The sequence below is a fragment of the Halichoerus grypus genome, chromosome 13 (genome assembly GCF_964656455.1).
Source record: "Halichoerus grypus chromosome 13, mHalGry1.hap1.1, whole genome shotgun sequence".
NCBI lineage: Eukaryota > Metazoa > Chordata > Mammalia > Carnivora > Phocidae > Halichoerus > Halichoerus grypus.
In genome coordinates this window covers 61,753,121-61,761,113 of record NC_135724.1, presented here as the reverse complement: position 1 = coordinate 61,761,113, position 7,993 = coordinate 61,753,121, and the positions used below count along the sequence as shown (strand labels likewise).

The 7,993-nt window shown below is 57.6% G+C and overlaps 1 long non-coding RNA gene across 1 annotated transcript; it reads left to right on the top strand.

The window, feature by feature from the left end:
- The first annotated feature begins 1,781 nt into the window (after positions 1 to 1,781).
- LOC144379818 (uncharacterized) lies at positions 1,782 to 5,658 on the top strand. Its single transcript, XR_013443219.1, has 3 exons — positions 1,782 to 1,883; positions 5,006 to 5,141; positions 5,558 to 5,658. It is a non-coding gene; the product is annotated as an uncharacterized LOC144379818 (long non-coding RNA).
- The last annotated feature ends 2,335 nt before the right edge of the window (positions 5,659 to 7,993 follow it).

The following is a 7,993-nucleotide window of genomic DNA, read 5'->3' as shown; positions in this document are numbered from 1 at the left end:
TAAATGAAGCCTATTTTTTGCTGGAATATTCTCGGGGATTGCAGGCATGGGGGGATGGGGGCCTGCTGGGACCCGGGACAGCCTGTGGTGCTGGTGGGCCTGGCCGTACCTCCCAGGCATGTTTGGGAGTGAGGCCCGCGGCCTTCTCCCTGAGGAGCTGAAGCATTTCCCGACTTGCTCCTTTTCTCCCTGGGTCTGTGGACTTCGGTGAAGGATTTGGTTCACAGGGTCGGAGCACGCCCTCTGACTGTGTTCGGGGGCCCGCTCTTTCAGAAACCATCAAGGGCTGTCTTAGAAAACATCTGGAACAATTGAAGGCCCCTGAGGGGACTTGTTCGGAAGCCCTTGGAAAACTGCATCTTGACTCCTCGTCAGATGAGTCTGCTGCGACTCCTGGCTCCATCCCAGGGGAGTCCCCAGTCCCGGGAACCTGCCATTTGAAGTGTGTATGTTATGGCATTGGGAACTTTGCCACCTGAGTCCTAGCTAGACACCAGCTCACATTTTTGCTTCTCTTTTTGGAAAAGTGCCAGGCACATCTTTGGATTCTTCTTGATCAACCCCTGCTTCGGTCTTGCACATGGTCTGCACACAGTTGCGTTGATAGAACTCATTCCTCCCCTCCGCAGATTCCCAGAAGGCACTGCTGGGTGTACGACCCTCTGTTTAGCCAGCTAGAAGTCGTGGTTTTGAATAGCCTCAGTGTGACTGTTCTCAGGGAGAACGAGGTGAGTGGCTTGGGGAAGGGGAGCGGGAGGGCCGTGTGATTGCTGACCGAGGGGGACCCTAGGCTGTGCCCCATGGACGCACCTGCTCTGCAATAGACGTCATTCCCTCCCACTGCCCACTTGTGTTCGTGCCGCCTGTCACAGGGGACCTGTCTGCCCCACATCGTGGCCTAGGTGGTGCCCGTCACAAAAACACCAAATGGAACAAATGGTGTGGCCTGAAACCTGTTATATTTGCAAAATTCTAGTGAGAATCCTGTGTCCAGGATCCTCTGGTAATTTCCTAAGTTGGTACTTACTGTTGGTGGTAAAAAATAAAGGGGTCCGCAGTCTCGGTGCCTCACATGACGGCTTTCTGGTTGGCATTTACCCTGTGCTAGGGGAGGTCATAGAAGGGGACAGAACATCTCTCTTTGCACGGTAGCCCGGTCACACCCATAGCATCTGGCTGTGAGCTGTGGGTAGATCGTGCGCCCTGGGGTGAAATTTGTGAGACCTGGAGCAAGATCATCTCACCAGCAGGGGCCTGAAGCCAGTGGAGGGACACACCCCTGCAAGCCGCTTTGCATTGCTGGGGGGATTACAGAATGATCATTTGATCCCTGTCCGTGTTCAAAAATGGCCAAGTCATTATTGTGAAACCTGAAAATCAGGCCCCGCTGAGAGAAGAGAACCCTTCACCGGTGTTGGTGGGGCCCTGAAACCCTGCCCCTCCATTCATGTCATCTTTCCTGAGTGCCTGCCCTGGGCAAGGCAAGGGCTTTGGGGGGAGGCCAAGATAGATGCAGTCCCGGTGTCCAGGGGCCCAGGTTCCCATCAAGGCGTGTGGCCTGTCAACAAGTACGTGGTGAGCAGAACAGAGAGGGGAAGTCACTCCGTGCTGTTTGAGGGGCTGGAGGAAGGTTTTCTGTGCCATTTGAGGGTGATGTCACTGACGCATGGCCCTCCTGTCCCCCCCGCAGGGTACCAGATCGCCACCGCCTGGCCGGCAGCAGCCCCAGCACGTTCACCACGGTAGAGGTGGGTGCCACGGTGAGGCAGTTCATGGGCACCGAGCTGGCCCCGGAGTCGGCATACATCTTCAGGCTGCCGGCCAAGACGAGGCAGGGCTGGGCGAGCCGCTGGAGGCCCCCGTCATCACCACTGAGAAGAGAGGTAAGACCCGAGGCCCAAGTCCACTGTCGTGGTGCTACGGGGAGGAGAGCTGGGCAGGAAATGGAGCCGGGAACTTGCAGGGTCCACGGCTTCCAGGTCAGGCCCTGTACCGTCGCGTGTCTACACAGCCTGACGTTTATCAGCCAGGCAGGAATGTCCCCGGTTTGATGCTGGAGACTGGGCTCAGAGAGGTTGTGTCACTGGCACAGGGTGGCTCTGAGTCACCGTGTTGGAGGGCAGCTCCCTGAAGCCAGGCACTTGGTCTCTGATGTTCAAAACCACGTGCCCAGCTGAGCAGGTGCTCAGTAAAGTTTCCTGTGGAGCAGTCCTCGGGAGATCTGTCTTCATGGACGCCACTTCTGTTCCAAACACTGGCGAGGTGCTTATTGTACATTGTCTTGGTTTATCCTCACCAAAGCCTGGGGAACAAAGCACTGTGAGCCCCAGTTCTACAGAAGAAGTGGAGGCCCAGACAGATTCAGTCAGTTGCCGGGGACGCAGCTGTGGGGCAGTGACGTGAACACCCTCCACCACCCCCCCCAGACCCCCTCTTCCCACACCAATCTGCTGTGAGTTCCCATCTCGGCAAGCCCCTGACATGCCCTTCAGCCTCGCTGTGGAATCTGCCTCAGCAGGCTCCCTAACCAAGGCCACCCCAAGTCCAGGTGTGGAGGTCAGGGCCAGGCCCAGAGGTCTGAGGGAAGAGGACGACAGGAAGGCACTTGCACGCAGAGCCGACGGGTGCGCTCGGAGAGATGACCTGTCCTACTTCCCGTCTGGGAGTGCCTAGCACCAGGCTCTGGAGCTGTGTGACCTTAGGCAAGGCCCTTCCCCTCTCTGTGCCCTGGCGCCCACCTGGTGGCACTTGGGAAGCACCCGAGGGCCAGCACCGTCCACGTGGTGCCATGGCCTTGCTCAGAGTGTGAGCCGGTGTCCCCGCGTGTGATCACTCTAGGACAAGATCTAGAGCAGATGGTTTAAGTGAGGCAGGGGTTGAACCCAGAATGCTTGAAAAACAATCCAAAGGGCCAATCCGAAACCTACCAAAGATAGAAGGCAAAAGAGGCCGGTGTGCACTGAGCTCTTGCCACGTTCTGGCCACCTTCAGGCATTGCAGCCCATTGCTCTCTCTACTTGCACACATCAGGCCGAACCTGTCCTCTAGGGTTTTTGTGGAGGCTTCATTCCACGGGCTAGACTGATGAAAGCATTGGCCATTGGCCGTCGATTGAACCTCCAGCCCCTCTCCTGTCCTCAGAAGTCATGGGTGGGACCAAAAGTTCCAACCCTCTGATCACAAGGTTGGTTGTCCTGGTGACCAGCCCACATCCTCATTAACATGACGCGACACATTTGTCACTCTGGACAAAGACATGTATATGAGAAACAAGTTTTCTCATCTGAATGGCTAAATAGATATTCTTCTTACAAGTCATAACATTGCAAACATGGCTCCAGTCTCTGCTTCTGGGCTCACAGGACGCCCTCCCAGGGGTGTGTCCAATCTCTCTCCTCTTCTGAGGATGTTTGGATCATCTTATTGCCTCACTATTTGTCAAATGATTGCTGCATCCTAAATTGCTTCTCAAAATATGCCTTTTCTTCATGTTCAGCAACTGATCATGTGGAACACTTGGGCTCCCCATGTGAATTAGCTATTATAATACCTTGCTCATGTTCATCTGTCCAGAGTTTGCAGTTACATTTGCAAGCAGCTTTGCTGTTATTGACCTTCAAGCTTGAAGGTGATCCTCTTGACTTTAGGTGTCATTGAAAAGACCCCTAGATACTTTGTTTTGGGGTTTTGGGGGCATCGGTAGGTTTAGCTTGTATTTGTAGGACCCAGGACTCTATATATGCATTTATGTCAGGTAGATTTCTAGAAGTGTAATTGTTGGGTTAAAAGGCAAGTGCATTGAAAACCTTGATAAATAAAACCCAATTGCCCTCCGAAAAAGAAACCAGTCCCTGGATTAGGGTGCTTCCTACTGCACTGTGACTTGCTCTTAACTGCAAGGTCTGCAAAACCCTGTGTCCATATAAGCTGGCATCCACAGGTGCCAGGGGTTAGGACACCAAAGTATCTTTTTGGAGGACACAGTTCAACCCACAACAGAGGAGTTTTCCTACAACAAAGCTGTGGCCTCTACTCTGGGACCAGGACAGCATTTCCTAAGACGCTGGTGGCGTCCTATAGACAGTGGCTGTGTAGGCATCACGGGGAATTCGGCGTGCTTCCCTGTCTCTGGACAAGCTTCACCACCCTGCTGCAGCCAGGGGTCCTGGGCGTGCCCTTTGTCCATCTGTCTGGTCACAGCTTGAGCGGTTCTTGTCCTTATTTGCTGAGTATTCCAGAGGAGACACGGGACCCAGAGCCCCTGGCCCCCTGGCCTGCACTCTGGCTGCTGCAGCCCTCCCCAGACTAATGAACCAACAGAAATTGACGGGAGGGAGAATGTGAGCTGGGAATCCCTGTGTGCATCCTGGTGTGGGTTAAATTCTGAGATTCAGGGCCTGGCTACCACCATTCATGTTCCACAGGGTGTCAAAACGTCGAATGAGCACCTGCCCTACCCTAGGCCCTTCATATGCCACCTGACATTGGAGGGACCATGGGGCTTCCAGCTTAGGTCTGAGTCAGGGCAGAATAGGGGTGATCTGGCATGCAGAGCACTCACTGCCCCCCGCCCCCGCCCCCAGTGAGGCTGCCACGAACCTGGGTGGCTGTCAGTGACAGGGATGACAGTAGATGATGCAGAACCAGCCCACATGCATACTTCCCTTTGAGTTCTGGGTTCGCTAGGCAATGGGCAACGTCTTCACCCACCTGCTACCTGGGCCGTAGTCCCCGCCTTAGCCTGGGGTCCTTCAAGTATTTGGGATAAGATGCTCAGTGTCCACGTAGCACACACTGGCACCAGGAAACCCGGGCTCTCGGGGTCTGATCCTCTACCTGATGGCCCCCTGTGCTCCTCTTCATGAATGTGGCACCTGCCTTTTTGTCTGTAAACAACCAAGAACCCCTGTTTGAATTAGTGACTTCCTCCAGCGCAGTTGGCTGATTCAACTTGAAGCGGAGGTCTTGAGACCCCGTGGGCGGGCTGACCTTGATGTATTTGCAGCCTCCAAGAGACGAGAGCCTGAACAGCCTTCTTCAGGAATACCAGATCTACCACTGGGAGCTGGAGTCAGAGGTGTGCTCAGCCACCATGTCCAAGATGCTCAAAACCCCTCCGGCTTTACGGGCTGAGCTCCCAGGTGAGACACTTCCCTGTCCCGACACAGGCCCTGAGCACCCAGGAGAGGAACCGCTGTGCATGTTCTCTCTGTGCAAGGCATTGTGGGAGACGCCCTGGAGGGCCAGAGGAGATGGGGCTCACCTCCAGGGGGCACAGCCACTGGGGTGGACAGGTCTCTGTGGCAGCCCAGGTGTGCACGGAGAGGGGGTGGCCCATGGAGAGCTCCTGGGCCTTGGGGACTTGCACCCAGTATGGCGATCGGGGGAGGCTTCAGGGAGGAGGAGCCATTTGAGATAGGTTGTCAGGGAAAAGGGATTTCACCGAGGACACAAGGGAAGGTAAGACTTACAAGTGCCCAGCAAAGCTAAATGTTCAAGGAGTGGGAAGAACGAGGTGATCCCGGGCCAGCTGACCCCTGTCTCTTTCCACCTGTAGCTCTGAGAAACACCGGTGCTATGAGGTCATCCTGACGGCCTACAACATCATCGGCGAGAGCCCAGCAGCGCGCCTGTGGAGGTGTTCGTCGGTGAGGCCGGTAAGCTCCGGGGGCCCCCGCCTTCTGGGAGGCCTGGCCTGGCGCTCTCAGGGGCTGAGCAGCGTGCCCGTGTTGAGGGGCATGGTGATGGTGCGAGGCGGGGAGGCTCCAGGTCCCTGCTGGGAGAGCCGGGACCTGCTGAGGACTGGGCTGACCCGGCGGCCCGAGAGACCCGTCCAGTCTTGCTTTCAGACCTGAGGGTTCATTTCACACCTGTAGCCGTCCTCGTATGTCCCAGGTCGTGCTCCCAGAGAGAGGCTGCTGTCTCCATGGGAATCCAGGCATATGGGGACCTTGGCCTCTGCCGGGAAGTTTGTGCTTGGTCGCCCATGGTCCTTGGCGGGCCCCAGCAGCGACCCAGCCCCCACATCAGCCTGACCTGCTCACAGCTCTGTCGCAGGTCTCAGAAAGCCATGTGGATCATTGTTTGTTCCCCTTTTAGATAAGATGCAGCCCCTGAGTTTGTTTCTAGGGCTGTCCCTTCTGTGGAGGCTCCCAGAGAGGTCATGTCGCCTTGAGAGCAGATTGGGCTCCTGTGTGACCCGAGGGCCCTGTCCGCTCTCCCCTTCCTGTGCCGGGGCTCCTGCGCAGGTCAGCTGGGGCAGGTGGAGGGCCGAGCTTCAGGCCAGGAACAACAGGAATTCCCTCTGAGCACAGAGCCCCAGGCTTGCCGCAGAAGGTGGTTCAGCCCCTGGGCCTGCCTGCAGAAACGTGTCCGGTGACCTTTCGAAATTTGGAGAGGTTACTGTTATAAACCAAAGGACAGCACTGGGGGCCTAACTTGGCAGGATTTTTCTAGAATGGTCAAGCAACCTCTGCACCAAGTGAGGATGAGTCAAGTACGATGCCTGGAGTGTAGGTTGTGTTGGCTTCTCTGTAGGTCTGTCGCCAGGGGTTAGTCTGGCTGGTGGGGTGGGGTCCGGGGAGCCAGCGTTTGGGGCAGATGGGACTCACTTCAGAGGAGCCCCCGAGCCCGAGCAGGAGCATGGGCAGGGAGGGGAAGTGCCTCGTGCCGTCTGGAAGGCGGGGGCTCCAGTCCTATCTGGCACCTGGGCCCACGTTGGTCCCCACGGGGGCTGGGGTGAGGGGAGCACACGGCCAGCCGGCTTCCATCCGCAGCACCTGAACTGCCCACGGGCAGCCTGCAGCCCAGACCCGGGCCACTGGAGGCACAGCCTGAGTCACAGGGGCCAGGGCAGAGGCTCAGAGGAGAGGACTGGAGCCAGGGAGGGAGGCAGGCAGGCCCAGGGAGCCGTGTCGGTCGGCCAGGTCACCAGGGGCCTGAAGGCCAGCCCCGTGCTCTCTGCCGTGTGTATCGGGGCAAAATGCGCGCAGTGTGAAGTGTGCCGCCCCCACCACCTGGAAGCAGACGGTGCGGCACGGGGAGCACTCGCGCTCTGGCACGGCCATCACCCCCGCGTGGGCAGACCCCCCTTCCCAGAGAGAAACCCCTTTCTGGTGAAGCTTCTTTCACCAGACACGTTTTTGAGGTACAAAGCACGTGTCAGCACCTTGTTGCTTCTCTCGGCTGGGGAATATCCCACTGTGTGCACATACACTTTGTGTCCCTCCCGGGCTGTTGTGGGTTACGTGGCTTGTCCTGGCCAGCCGGGTTCTGTGAGGAGAGCTGCTGTGAACACTGGTGCATGGGTATTTCCCAGCAGCACTGAGCTGATGCTGCATCCAGCTGGGAAGGGGGAGCCGCGGAGGCTGCAGCCAGGGGTCTGGCCTTGAGGCGGGGTGCGGGCTCCTCCTGCACCTGGGGCCTTGGTGAACTGGGGTTTGATTTCCTGAGGCAGCAGGCCCAGGCGGCTCCGTCCTAGGTCACAGTGAAGATTCGGTGAGACTGAAGAATGAGAGGTCCTTGGCCTGGCGTCCGGCCCAGGGACACACAGACAGCTGTCTGTCCACCTGCACTCCAGGGGTGGGGCAGGGTGAGCAGCCCCTGACTGCCCCTAGCTTCCCTTCCCCTCTGGCATCGGCTCAGTTTTAAAGGCAGAACGCGCTCCCTCTCCCAACTCAGACGGGCCCATCTACAGAGCCGAGATGGTCATGGCAGAGGAGAGGAAAACCGGTGTCAACCCCGAGAAATCTCTGGCCCAAGGGGGTGATGGCAGCAAGGAGCAGTCTTGGCCCAGGTAGTGACCGAGGCAGCCGAGTGCTCGGCCTGGGCCTGAGCTACCAGCACAGACAAATCTGATGTTCAGAGCCTGGCCGGGGGCCGGGAGACTGCGGTCTGGCTCCAGAATGAGGGGGCACGCTGCATAGCCCACAGAGTCAGCTGCAGGGGCTCCAGAATTTCCCCAGAGGAGCAGTTTGGTGGAGCGGGCAAGTGG